The sequence below is a fragment of the Palaemon carinicauda genome, chromosome 10 (assembly GCF_036898095.1).
Source record: "Palaemon carinicauda isolate YSFRI2023 chromosome 10, ASM3689809v2, whole genome shotgun sequence".
Lineage (NCBI taxonomy): Eukaryota > Metazoa > Arthropoda > Malacostraca > Decapoda > Palaemonidae > Palaemon > Palaemon carinicauda.
The window spans coordinates 140,514,290-140,529,550 of NC_090734.1; positions in this window are offsets into that span (position 1 = coordinate 140,514,290).

The following is a 15,261-nucleotide window of genomic DNA, read 5'->3' on the forward strand; positions in this document are numbered from 1 at the left end:
AGGAAAAAGAGAGAGGGATAGAAGGAAAGGTGAAGAAAGAGAGAGGGATAGAAGGAAAGGTGAAGAAAGAGAGAGGGATAGAAGGAAAGGAGGAGGAAGAGAGAGGGATGAAGGGAAAGGTGAGGGAAGAGAGAGGGATAGAGGGAAAGAAGGAAGAGAGAGGGATAGAGGGAAAGAAGGAGGAAGAGAGAGGGATATAAGGAAAGGAGGAGGAAGAGAGAGGGATAGAGGGAAAGAAGGAGGAAGAGAGAGGGATAGAGGGAAAGAAGGAGGAAGAGAGAGGGATAGAAGGAAAGGAGGAAGAGAGAGGGATAGAAGGAAAGGTGAATGAAGAGAGAGGGATATAAGAAAAGGAGGAGGAAGAGAGAGGGATAGAAGGAAAGGTGAAGAAAGAAAGAGGGCTAGAAGGAAAGGAGGAGGAAGAGAGAGGGATGAAGGGAAAGGTGAAGGAAGAGAGAGGGACAAGGAAAGAAGGAAGAGAGAGGGATAGAGGGAAAGAAGGAGGAAGAGCGAGGGATAGAAGGAAAGGAGGAAAAGAGAGGGATAGAAGGAAAGGAGGAAGAAAGAGGGATAGAAGGAAAGGTGAATGAAGAGAGAGGGATATAAGAAAAGGAGGAGGAAGAGAGAGGGATAGAAGGAAAGGTGTAGAAAGAAAGAGGGCTAGAAGGAAAGGAGGAGGAAGAGAGAGGGATAGAAGGAAAGGAGGAAGAGAGAGGGATAGAAGGAAAGGAGGAAGAGAGAGGGATAGAAGGAAAGGTGAATGAAGAGAGAGGGATATAAGGAAAGAAGGAGGAAGAGAGAGGGATAGAAGGAAATGTGAAGAAAGAGAGAGGGATAGAAGGAAAGGAGGAGGAAGAGAGAGGGATGAAGGGAAAGGTGAAGGAAGAGAGAGGGACAAGGAAAGAAGGAAGAGAGAGGGATAGAGGGAAAGGAGGAGGAAGAGGGAGGGATAGAAGGAAAGGAGGAAGAGAGAGGGATAGAACGAAAGGTGAATGAAGAGAGAGGGATATAAGGAAAGGAGGAGGAAGAGAGAGGGATAGAAGGAAAGGTGAAGAAAGAGAGAGGAATAGAAGGAAAGAAGGAGAAAGAGATATGGTTGGTATTGGACAGAAGAGGATAAATGGCATCGAACAGGATAAAATGCAAGATTGCTAAATTTTCTGAGGAAAAATTGGTGCGGGACACGATTGGAATTCGACGTTGAATAGGGCAGAAAAAAACATTTCTTATAAAAGGAGTAATCTTGGTGAGCAGGGCAAGGGAAAAAGGTCATAAATAAATAGAAATAATCAGAAAAAAGAATTACAGACATAGTCAGTTTAGAAGTGGCTAGCAACACCATTGGAAATTTTTATTGAGAAGATTTGAAGAAAACACGTATGCAAGAAGGGAACACCATCGGCTTGTAACGAATGGTGGGAAGAAGAGCGAATGGATAATATTAACGCCAATAAAGAATAAAAGAGGAAGAGGAGAAGGATATAGAACGACTTAAGCGGTGTTAGGATAACGAATGGGTGAAGAAGAGCGAGAGGATAATGTTAACGTCAATAAAGAATAAAAGAGGAAGAGGAGAAGGATATAGAACGACTTGAGCTGTGTTAGGACGGGCGTAGTGGAAGCATGCAAATCTTGCTTGCTTGCTCATTCACTGCTTCAACGAGCGGTAGCATGACCTCAACATCAGGCTGATAAACGTGTGGTTTAAGGATTAGTTCCATAGCGAAGAAAGCTCTGGCTTGGGGCTGGGGATACGAGGATTGACGAAGAGATTCGTCTTCGGCAGGATATAGGCATATATCAAGGGTGATATCATCGGATGCAGCGAAGGAGCCAAGAAACTTCTCTGTCTGTCTGTCTGTCTTTGTTTCTGGTTTCTCTCTCTCTCTCTCTCTCTCTCTCTCTCTCTCTCTCTCTCTCTCTCTCTCTCTCTCGTTTACTCGGGTTAAAAGGAATGCGATTTTGAATAACCAAATAACCTCTCTGTCTATCTGTCTTTCATTCTGTGGTTCTGTTGCTCTCTGTCTATCGGGAGTACCAATAGAGGGATTTAATCTCTTATTTTTGTCTATCTATTCGTGTGAGGACGAATGCGAGTTTGAATACCCCTCTAACCTCTCTGTCTATATGTCTATGGTTCTGTTTCTCTCTGTCTAGCGGGAGTCCCAAGAGAGGGAATTAATCTCTCTCTCTCTCTTTCTGCCTGAAGGTTGTAGGACTTGCAGTCTCATCCTCACATTTTAGTACACTATTTCTAAGGTATTTTAAATATATTTGACAACAATGATATAGAAAATAATATGAATTGATTAAATTCAAAACATATCTCAAAGTATTTCTATGTATTCCCTTGGTTTTCAAGCTACAAAAATGATTGACTGGAATTAATAAGACGGGTAGATTAACCAAAACAGATTATTGCATCAATATATAAATATATTACGCATTATTTTGACAAATTGATGAAATATCCTATAGTGATTATGTTTGAATTGATAAACATTGGTAATACTCAAGAGCCATGAAAAGAAATTTCATTTTAGATAAACACTTAGAATTGTAGTAAATATATGTATATGTGTACATATATGTACATATATATATACTGTATATATATATATATATATATATATATATATATATATATATATATATATATATATATATATATGTATGTATATATATATATGTATATTATAGCTGTTGGTAGTCCAGTCAACGGCAGGACAAAAATGTCCTTCCACTCGCGTTTGTTTATGATCTTTCTGTGCTAGTCTATGCCTGCAAATTTCCTTAGCTTGTCAATCCATCGTCTTCTCTTCCTTCCCCTGCTTCTTTTATAATATCTAAGGACCCATTCCGTTATTGTTCATGTACTTCTATTATCTGTCATTCTTATTATACAGTATGTCCAGTCTATGTCCATTTCTTTTTCTTACAAGTTGTTAGAATATCCTGTACTTAGTTTGTTCTCGTATCCGTGTTGCCCTTTTTCTGTCTCTTAGTGATATTCCCATCATTATTCTTTCCGTACTCTTTGAGTTGTAACTAACTTATGTTTAGTTTTAAGGCTTTAATAAGGCTTCAACTTTATGATGCATATGTTAATACTGTTAAGGTTATCTGAAAAAAAAATATGGCTGTAATCTTCAGTACAACTCTTTCAAGTATCAAAGGGTGAAATATATATATATATATATATATATATATATATATATATATATATATTATATATACTATATACTATATATATGTATATATATATATGTATATATATATATATATATATATGTATATATATATATATATATATATATATATATATATATATATAAGTACAATTTCGTTGTGAGAACTGCCTTTAGAATCGTAAAAAAAAGCTTAGATTTTCTTGTTTCTTTCTTTTTAGACTTTCTTTCTTGTTTCTTTCTTTTTAGACTTTCTTTCTTCTTTCTTTCTTTCTTTCTGGAAATCTTGAAGACACAGAGGATCTATAAGTCGTATGGAGATTTCTCTGGAAATCTTGACGACACAGGATCTAAATATCTTTTCGAATTTTCTCTGTAAATCTTGAAGACGCAGAGGATCTATCTATAAGTCATTTGGAGATTTCTCTGCCCTTTCATACATATCTTGGGTGATTCTTACGTATTTCTCAGGACTCCCTTTTCTCTCATACATCTCCACAGCTCCTGATGTGGTACTCGATCGTATGCCTTCCCCTTGTCAATAAAGACCATATGTAATCCTTTCTGTTTCTTCCGATGTTTTTCTATCGTCTGCCTATGAAGCCAATACAAAATTTAGATCGATTTTTTTTATTCAAAATAAAGCTTGTTACATGCATATGTTAAACATGTTTACACTGAAGTCTACCGAAAATATAGTATTAATTGGACACCTATTGGTGGAAAAGTAAACAGTTATAGTGAAAAGGGACGCCGGTAAAGGAAAGTCTCATATTAAAGGAATGTTTGAAAATAAAGATATGTGTTATAATGTTTTTCTCTCTCTTAGACCTACTTCCTTGTCTCCAAACCCGGTTTATTTCTCCCCTAATCCTACTTGCTTGCCGGCGAGCCCTATTCTACTCTTTCTTCGCTCCTTATGTTTCTCTCACGAACCTATTTCCTTGTCTGTTATGCCTACTTCTTTTGAGAATGATGAGATTTCGGATAGTAGTCCAGGAGACATTCAAAATGAAAAGGAAAAAAACATCAAAGTTTTTAATGATGGACGCCATCCGATCCAAAATATTACAAGTAGCACCGAGGGACAAGAAGAAATATTCCCAAAAAGAGAAACGGTGAAATACATGCTTAAAATCAACAACTTGTCAGAAGAGACTCGGGAGAAGCTACTGGATGCACATTGGGAAGATCTTCAGATTGAACTGGAAGAACTTAAAATTGAAATTGGATTGACAAAGATAAAGAAGATTGAAGAAGAAACAATCAAAGAAATAAAGGCACATATATAGGAGGGGAAGGTAAAACCACAGAAAGTAAAACAAGACGAAGACGTGACAAAAAAAGAAAAGTTGCTATTTGTAAGCAAATATTTCGACATTGAACGTCAACTAGAGGACATTGAAAGTCTGTTTTGTGAATGGTATTTCCTCATACCGTCCGTGAAATCTCGTCAGATAAAATATAAGCAGAAGATTAAAAAACTCGTACTCGAAAACTTCTATGTATTGACTAAAGATGACGACAAAGTTACTGACGAGCACAAAAGTAAAACCCCAGAGGAACAGAAAGAGAAAGAGAAACAGGAAGAGTTAGAGATTGAAATGGAATTGACGAAAATTAGGAAAAATGAAGAGAAAACAATCGCCGAAATAAAGGAAGAATTAGAGAAGAAGAAGAAGGTAAAGCCACAGAAAGCAAAACTAGACGAAGAAGCGGTAAAAAAAGAAAAACAGTCATTTATAAGAAAATATAAAAAAAATTAAGCAAGAAATAGCGAACATAGAAAGGATTAGGGACTCAAGGTTGTGGGACAAGGGGCCACAGTTGTATCTAGTGTTTTGGCAACGTCAGAAGCACTTGGAAGGTGAGCTTAATAGTCAATGGGAAATAGGCCAAAAAAGGTTCTTTAGTCAAACAAATTGCAATATTTTGTTTTATTGCATGAAATGGGACAAATTCAGCCATTTTGAAGTTTTAAAAATCACACTTTTAACGTTTTCGGAGGGTACATTTTTGCATATTTTCCCGTTTTTCTCCAAAACGGTTCATCGTACGGGTAAGAGGTATAGGTACAAAAACGATAGAAAATTAAATTCTACACATGTTTGTCTCCATAGGTATTTACCCTAAAATGGAAAGTTTTTGCGCAAACAAGCCCGGAATTGGAATACGCACATTTTGGAGAAACTGAAAAAATCGACTTTGTACTCACATTTACCTAAATATCTCCTTAACTACTAACTTTACGGTAAAATGCCATAATATTACTCCTTTAGAGTGAAGATTTTTCTTTATTTTGACGTATTTACTTTCCATTATATCATGATATTTTGCAAAAGAAACTCACACAAAAATAGACAATTTTAATTCATGGAAAACAGATGAAAATAGAAAGTTCAGTAAAACAAATTGCAATAGTTTATTCTATCCATGAATGTGTCATTTGGACTCTTTGGAATACCACAGTAAATAATATGACATATTCGGCCATTTTGAGTTTGCGTAATTCCGTATTAAAAATGGCGGCCATTCTCATTGTGTGAATGGAAGTATCCTCTAAAATTTCCACTTTTAAATAATTTATATATATATATATATATATATATATATATATATATATATATATATATATATATAAATATATATATTACTCAAAAAAGCATGGTCTCCAGGAATTTACTGCAGACATCAGTTTTCACCCGTGACCTCTGTGGGCCCCTGGTTGAAATGATTACCTTTGCAATTTACTTGGGTTTTACAATGGTTGTAATATATGCAAGATTAACTAAAATGAAAAACGATCAAATTATTGATTAGCTCTTGACAGTGTTTGAAAATAACAGAAATAAAAAAATACAATCATTGTTGCTCAAAATACATGCACAAACTAAATTAATCATGTTAAGTGTCTTCGTCTATTAATATGTTAACACAAGTGCTAGTTTGACACTCCTCACAAAAATCTGTACAATATAACCTGTGTTTTTTGCATGAGCAGTGCTGAGTGTCACAAAAGCCTTTGTATTTGCATCTGATTACTCTCAGCAAGGCATCAGGCGCAGGGCTGTTGTCCATCATGCAAGGAATTAAGTTTCTTCCATTTCTCTTCCAGCCCCAATCGTCAGGTTTATTATCACTGTTACCTAGCCAGAATTGTGTTTGATAATAAACCCGGAATGAGTGCTATTTTGCTGCATCACTAATAGGTGGCAGGTCTTTCACATCAACACTTCTCAAACTCTTGATGACTTTGCCCTGAAACTTTTTCTTTCTCAGGTCATCAAGAGTTGCACAATCACTGTTAGAGCTGTACATCTGAATAATTGCTCGTTATCCTGCTATTCTTATTTCCTCGTGAGTTGAGCTGGGAGACAAGAATGGCACAGCACACTCGCAGAGAACACTTTGTTTTTTCAGTACAGCACCCTTTCCTATTTTGTTTAACCTTGACGTGGTGTCACATCCACACAGAGCCTGCATAAATGGCAAACACCTGCAGCATTCTTCACCGAGTCGTGCACTAATTTCTCCGATGTTCCAAATGGGATGCTTCATATTGGATTTCTGTGATACCATGAACAGGGGCTGACTGGTAGACTTCATGTGATGACAGAGAAGCACCAAAATGTCAGTATCCTCTGCTATAACGTATGTTACCTTGCTAACTGCCATGTTAACTGCCTCTTGCACTATTAGAAAATCTGCATCTCCCTCTGCATGCTTTGTAGATACACCATGCTCCTTCAGAGTTTCAGACAGAAAGTTGATAAATCTCTGTTTGTTTTTATGGTTTGCTAGAAATGCCTCCTTAGTTCCCAAGGTAAAGACTTTAGTGCGTGTCAGGTGAGTCATATTTTGTCGATGCAGTATTGCTAAATCCATCGAAGATAACAACAGGATAGCTATTTCTCTTGAAAAAAAAAAAAAAACATATTTGGATGTAATATCTTCATATGTTTCTCCTGCAGTCCATTCGATGCGTTGAAGCAAGGATCCACCATCAAAAACAGAACATTCAGCATCAAGGATTGACTCAGCTTGACTTATAGTGGATTTTGATATGGCATCTGCAATCTGAGATTTGGTGGCACTTCGAGGAAGTTCAATGCTTGTGAACAGTGATGGTGGGTATACAGAGAGCTCAAACCTCATGATTTCACTTAAGCTGATTTCAGCATTACTGGCTATCACAAGTAACTGCTGAAATAGAGCTTGAGGATCTACCTGCACTTCAACTCCATCTGTTACTATCTTCTGACCCATTGTCTTGATTTGGTGTTTCTTTCTGAAGATATAGTTTGCTGCATTTTGGTCTTCCATCATTTTTATTATATTGTTCCCAAAATATTTGGCAAGGTGAGCATTTGACTGTGGTGCGGATAATCCTGAAATAATGTTGTACAAATACTCATTTTCTGTGAAAGGACTATGTTGTTCTAGGTACAGGAAAATCTTTGAAGTATCCTCCTGATCTCTCATCCTTCTGGATTCAGTCAAGTCTTTGTTTCTTTCAGTGCCAGTCTTCTCCTGGACACTCTTTACTTCATCACTTATCTGAGCAAAGACTGGCATGGCTTGTAACCATCTTGCTTGTTGGATTTCATCCATACCTCGTCCATGTGTTAAGCCTCCTGTTGACTTTATGGATTTCATTAACACCTGCTCAATAACAAGATGTGGTGCTAACCCAGCCCAGTATCTGTCTGATCTCCAATGAAGAACAAACCAGACTCATTAAGTTGGTCATATAGTTTCTCATTCGTTTTCTGTAGGTCCACCATGTCCTGGAGGAATAGATGTGCTGATTTTGTGTAGTTATTGTGTCCAGAGGCAGCAATAAATGGAAGCTTTCTTTGTAGTGGCCTGAAGTACAATGTTGGCTGGCTGGTTCTTTGACCTCTGAGTGCAGATCACAGGATATCCATCATCTCCATGTACTGAACCCATAATTTTCCATTTGGGCTCTGTTGTAGCTGATCCTGAATATCTCTGAGCCTCTCTTCAACTGCCAATATGTCCTAGTCTTCAGTTTCCACTTATGTTTCTGTTGATCGAAGAACTTTGTCAAACTTCCGTACTGCTCCATCTATTGAATTCTGAGTGGCCTCATGATCTGATGCTTTCTTGACCACTGATACATTCAAAGCAGCATCAACTAAGAAGTGGCCACGTACTGCTCGCTCATATGCCTTTCCAGTCAGCATATGGTTGACAGTGTTGGGCCCATACACAAGGTCCAGTAGTGTTCTCAGTCCACTATCTTTCATGATGTGACCCATAGTGTCCAGGAAGCTCATTAAGGTATGGAATGGCCCTAGGATGAGAACAATATGTTTGAGTTGGTTTTCATGGCTGATGATATGCCTTGCCTTGAGCCACAAGGGTTGATCAAATGTGATGACAGGCGATATGTTGTATTTCATGCACTCGTCATTTACAAACATCAGGGTAGTAAAGATACAGCTTAAATTGTTCGGATCCAAGTCAACCATTGGTAAGAAGTGGAAGGATGCTTTTCCTAATTGGCTACCTCGGGTAATGGTCTGCATAAAGCCGGACCATCCTGGCCTGTTGCATTTATAAGGAAATGAAATCTTCCAAAGGGTATCAAGATGTTCTCTGATGTCATCATGGACAATGGACGATACTGTTTTGTAGTTCAACATGTCTCCCACTTTTCCACGTTTTCTATACCTTTTTAATGCAATACTTTTTGGCTTGGTCTTAAAATATTCTGAATTCCGAATGACTGTTTGAGATGTGGCTACTGGTGGTGTGACTGCACACATCAGACCCATGCCATGATAAGTGTCCTTTCCAGTAATTGTTACTGTACTGTGGTCAACATTATCAGCAATGAAATGGCAGAAGCTTGCTTCGTGCTAACAGAATATTCTGTTATCGGCCATGCAGGCATTAAAAAGTGGAAATTTAAGATACGTCAGTTCAAACAGTGAGAACAGTCGCCATTTTGAATATGGAATTACTCAAATTCAAAACAGCCGAATTTGTCATATTATTTACTGTGGTGTTCCAAAGAGTCCAAATGACACATTCGTGGATAGAATAAACTATTGCAATTTGTTTTACTGAACCTTCTATTTTCATCTGTTTTGCATGAATTAAAATTGTGTCTATTTGTGTGTGTGTGTTTCTTTTGCAAAATATAAGGATATAATGGAAAGTAAATACGCCAAAATAAAGAAAAATCTTCACTCTAAATGAGCAATTCTATGACATTTTACCGTAAAGTTAGTAGTTTAAGAGATATTCAGGTAAATGTGAGTACAAAGTCGATTTTTTCAGTTTCTCCAACAAAATGTGTGTATTCCAATTCCGGGCTTGTTTGCGCAAAAACTTTCAATTTTAGGGTAAATACTTATAGAGACAAACATGTGCAGAATTTACTTTTCTATCATTTTGGACATATACCTCTTACCCGTACGATGAACCGTTTTGGAGAAAAACGGGAATATATGGAAAAATGTACCCTCCGAAAACGTTAAAAGTGTGATTTTCACAACTTCAAAATGGCCGAATTTGTCCCATTTTGGATATGGTGTTTCTAAGAGTCCATATAACATGTTCATGCAATAAAACAAAATATTGCAATTTGTTTGACCTAAAAAGCTATTTCCCATTGACTAGTTGTGGACTTTTGAAGGAGAGGAAAGATCATTCGAGAGTTTTTGGGGCTTTTGGTTTCGTGTTTTGCATGTAATTATGGGGTAGGGTGAAGACTTGTCTTTTTACTTTCTTCCCTTTTTTTTATTTTTGTGGCAGGGACCATGGATGGATTATATTAAATCTCTCTCTCTCTCTCTCTCTCTCTCTCTCTCTCTCTCTCTCTCTCTCTCTCTCTCTCTCTCTCTCTGTATATATATATATATATATATATATATATATATATATATATATATATATATATATATATATATATATATAATCATCATTTAAGTAATTTCGTTGTTTATTTTCAAAGTAGTTAAATTTTTTGTCATATTTTTTTGTGGTGACATGTAATCTCACATCATGGGGCTGATGAGTTACTGTGAAATTATATATATATATATATATATATATATATATATATATATATATATATATATATATATGTATATGTATATATATAATTTATATATATTATAGAATCTATATTTATATACATACATATATAAAGTATGTATATATATATATATATATATATATATATATATATATATACACACACTTTCATGTGCATGCATACATATACACGCGCAGGGACACACACACACATACACACACACATATATATATATATATATATATTTATATATTTCTGTATGTGTCTATACAACGTTTTTTTCCATTGTTAACTATGATCTCCCATCATTTCATTTTACATTTCTTCTCTCGCATCCCACATAGAAAACCAACCTCTAAAGTGTGCTAATCATAGATCTAGAATTTAGAGCATTGAATATATTTCTTTGCGGAGTGAATTCCACTTCAAGCAGCCTCTGTGTCAGAGACAAAAGGGCTCTGCGTCTCTGAAGCTGTCAGTTCTTTTCATTTATTTGTGCGTTAAGAGAATTTCCTTCTGAAGCAATAATTGTGTAACACCTTTCTCATGGCTCTGTAGGATTCAATTAATACAGGAGGAATGTTCTCTCTCTCTCGTGATGTCTCGGTAATCCTAGTGTCGCTTCATATATTATTATTATTATTATTATTATTATTATTATTATTATTATTATTATTATTATTACTTGCTAAGCTACAACCCTAGTTAGAAAACCAGAATGCTATAAGCCCAGGGGCTCGAACATTGAAAATAGCCCAGTGAGGAAAGGAAACAAGGAAAAATAACATATTTTAAGAACAGTAACATCATTAAAATAATAATGATGATGATTATTATTTTTATTATTATTATTATTATTATTATTATTATTATTTTTATTATTATTATTACTACTTGCTAAGCTACAACCGTAGTTAGAAAAGTAGGATGCTATAAGCCCACGGGCCCCAACAGGGAAAATTTCCCAGTGATGAAAGGAAACTAGGAAAAATAAAATATCTTAAGAACAGTAACATCACTAATATAACTATATCCTATATAAACTATAAAAACTTTAACAAAACAAAAGGAAGAGAAATAAGATAGAATAGTGTGCCCAAGTGTACTCTCAAGCAAGAGAACTCGTAATTAAATTCAATGGTTTAAAGGTCACTCATGAATGGCAGAGGCAATGGACAGTGACAGTGCCCCTGAGACTGACCATATACAGATTTGATCAGCGCCCAAGCCGCCTCTCCACCCAAGCTAGAGCCAAGGGTGGCGAGGTATTGGCTGTTGGTGACTCAACAGGTAGACCTATAGTCTCCCCGAAATCCCCCATCATTAGTTCATACCTGGTCCTCCAATTACATCAGGATATCCAAGAAGCTTCCAAAGACATACCTCTCGCATGTAATTGTTCCAGTCAACCGATGTGTTTTTATTTATTCCAAGTTCTCTCTTGCATTATTTTATTGAAGTCAGCTCATACGCCCATGAATAAACGAAGAGTTATAACCTCAAAAGGCAGCCTTGATATAATAAGCCAAATATTCGTTCGTACTCCTTTTTCTTCTACAGTCCCTTTTAGAACAACGCCACCCATTCACGTTTCCTCCTAGATTCATTGAGTGCCCATTTGCACATTTTCACTGTTGGAGCCCTTGGGCTCATAGCATCTTGCTTTACCAACTAGGGTTGTAGCTTGGCTAGTAATAATAATAATAACAACAATGCATGATTCTAACCTCTTTTAACCATTTTATGCATTTCTCTTCGTTGTCAAGTTTTCGAATGAGTGTCTTTAAATTATCCATTTGTGGGCTTGTTTTATCTGAAAAAGAAAAATAGAAAAACTGTTCAAAAATGAAATTTAAAAAATGTGTAAAAAATAATAATGTTAATATCACAAAATTAGTGGTGGGGCAATAACAGGAAAGTACCAAATGTATTTATCTATCATTCTTCAGAAGGGTTGGGGGGGGGGGGAGCAATTGCCTCCCTCTTCAAGTATGTCGACTCACCTGAAGAGGGAGACAGTTGGCCCCGATAATTTTGGGAAGAGTAGTGATAAATGTATTCCCCTCAGTAAACCTATCTGAAATATTGAGGCCCTTGACATGACAAATATATATATATATATATATATATATATATATATATATAATGTATATGTATATATATATATATATTCAAATAAGCCACATATTCTTGATACAATAATGTCTGGATTCTCTTAACGACCTCGGGATCAGAGCCCCAGGCGAAATCACGCATAGACAAGAGCTTGTGACCGGCCGGGAGTCGAATCCTTGTCTGGGAAGCTTGTATGAACAGTAACTTACCGGGCTGGTCACAAGCTCTTGTCTTTGTGTGATTTCGCCTGGGTCTCTGATCCCGAGGTCGTTAAGAGAATCCAGACATTGATGTATAAAAAATATATGGCTTATTTGAATATGAAAATCATGTCTAAATCTGCAAAATTTATCATATATATATATATATATATATATATATATATATATATATATATGTATATATATGTATTTTATATATATATATATATATATATATATATATATATATATATGTATATATATATAATGTTGTTACTACTACTACTACTACTACTACTACTACTACTAGTGTGAAAGACCTAAGAGTTTCGCCCTTACCAAAGGGCTCATCAGGTGGGTTTGGCCATCTCATTTTTGCAAGTTTGGTTCCCACGACACTCTTTCCCTACTTTCTTTCTTTTTATATTTTTCTGCTTTTCTGTTATTTTTTATTTGAGGGGGGGGTTTAATTTTTAATTTTTTTTTCTATTTTTTTATGGATTTTTTAATTTTTTGTGTTTTTGGATTTTTTAATTTTTTTAATCATTTTTTTTTGGATATTTATACCATTTTTAATATTTTTTTTTTATCATTTACTTTTAGATTTTTTAGCTTTTACAATTTTTTTGGATTTACAAGTCTTTTTTTTTTTTTTAAGTAGAGGAACTCTCTTGGGCCATCCTATAAGGACTTGACTGCATAGTAGAAAAAGCCGAGCGTTTTCCTTTGCATAGCTGTTCTTCTAGGTTATTCCCCCAGAACCACCCGAAGGTTAGTATCCGAAAGAATAGACCTAGATATCCGACCTTTTGTTCACCTGACGAAGCCCCTGTACGACCCCACCAGGGAACATAGCATACTAGAAGCAGCTCAGCTATTCCTTTCTGCAAAGCCAGCCTTGTAAGCTGGTCCAAGCATCCTCCAAGCAAGACGCGTCAGATTTACACCATCCTTCTGTTCCTCTGGAACTGATTCCTGGGAATGTGCATCTTGGGCTGTTTTTCAACATGTTGCTTCTTTCGGTTCTTGGCCTTTGTGTCCTTCTTGCCGGGCTTTTTTGGTCCTGGATTTTGTCTTTTAGGCTTTTGACGAGCCTGGAATCCTCTGCGGGGCATTCCTTTAGCACGCTCTTGTTTTGGCAGATGATGACCTTTGCCTTTGCAGGGGCCGCCTTCGGTTTTTTCATCCTCTTTTTCTGTATCTTCATCCACTTCTGAGTCTTCAGTATTTTGTTCCGATTCTTCCTTATCGTCTGAATCTTCATCTTCTTCCTCGGATTCTTCTTCATCCTCCGATTCTTCTTCTTCGTCTGAGTCTTCTTCCTCTGACTCTTCGTCTTCCTCTGATTCTTCCTCTTCTTCTGATTCTTCCTCTTCTTCTGATTCCTCTTCCTCTGATTCCTCATCACTTACTGAAACTTCAGTATTTGGTTCTGATTCTTCCTCATCATCTGAATCTTCAGTAATTTGTTCTGATTCTTCCACTTTCTCTGATTTTTCTTCCTCTACCTCTGATTCTTCATCCTCTTCTGATTCTTCCATTTCGTCAGGCAAGAAACTAAATCGGTTTTGTACGGAAATACCTGAAAATTCTTCCTCCATTTCTCTCTCAGAAGATTCAGAATTTTCCTCCTCCTCTGAGACTTCAGTATTTTGTATTAATTCTTCCTCATCATCTGAATCTTCAGTAATTTGTTCTGATTCCTCATCCTCTTCTGATTCTTCCATTTCGTCAGGCAAGAAACTAAATCGGTTTTGGACGGAAATGCCCGAAAATTCTTCCTCCAATTCACTATCAGAAGAATCCGAATTTTCCTCCTCTTCCGAATCTTCAATATTTTGTACTGATTCTTCCTCCTTTTCTCAATCTTCAGTAATTTGTTCTGATTCTTCCTCTGATTCTTCTTCCTCTATCTCTGATTCTTCATCCTCTTCCTCTGATTCTTCCATTTCGTCAGGCAAGAAAACTAAATCGGTTTTGTACGGAAATACCCGAAAATTCTTCCTCCATTTCGCTTTCAGAAGAATCCGAATTTTCCTCCTCTTCCGAATCTTCAATATTTTGTACTGATTCTTCCTCCTTTTCTGAATCTTCAGTATTTTGAACTGATTCTTCCTCCTTTTCTGAATCTTCAGTATTTGGTTCAGATTCCTCCCTTTCGTCTGAATCTTCATCCTCTTCCACTGACTCTCCCATTTCGTCAGGCAAGAAACTAAATTGGTTTTGAACGGATGAGCCCAAAATGTCTTCCTCCTTTACGCTCTCGGAAGAATCCGAATTTTCCTCCGCTGCTTCCCTAATTTCTACTTGATAATTTCCTTGCAATTCTTCACCATTTTCTGTTTCTTCAGAAACATCGAAAATTTCTTCTTCACTTGACGTGTCTTCCAATTCGATCTCCAAAGAGTCAGAGTTTTCTTCTGTCTTCTCCTCTGATCCATAAGCGTCACCGGTTTCTTCAATATCGTTAGCTTCCTCCTGTTGGGCATTTGATCTTTTTTCCTCTTTCTTAGAAGACATAACACTCATCGCAATGATTGCTCCTCCAAGGAAAAGACAACCTGCAGCACCTGCCAACATGAGGTTACTAACCGCTCCATTTTCGAGTGTACAGAAAGGTTTTTCTGTATTCAAATCCGGAAGCAGTCTTGGGAGTATCCAATAGGATTTCAGGTTTTCGTTGAATTGG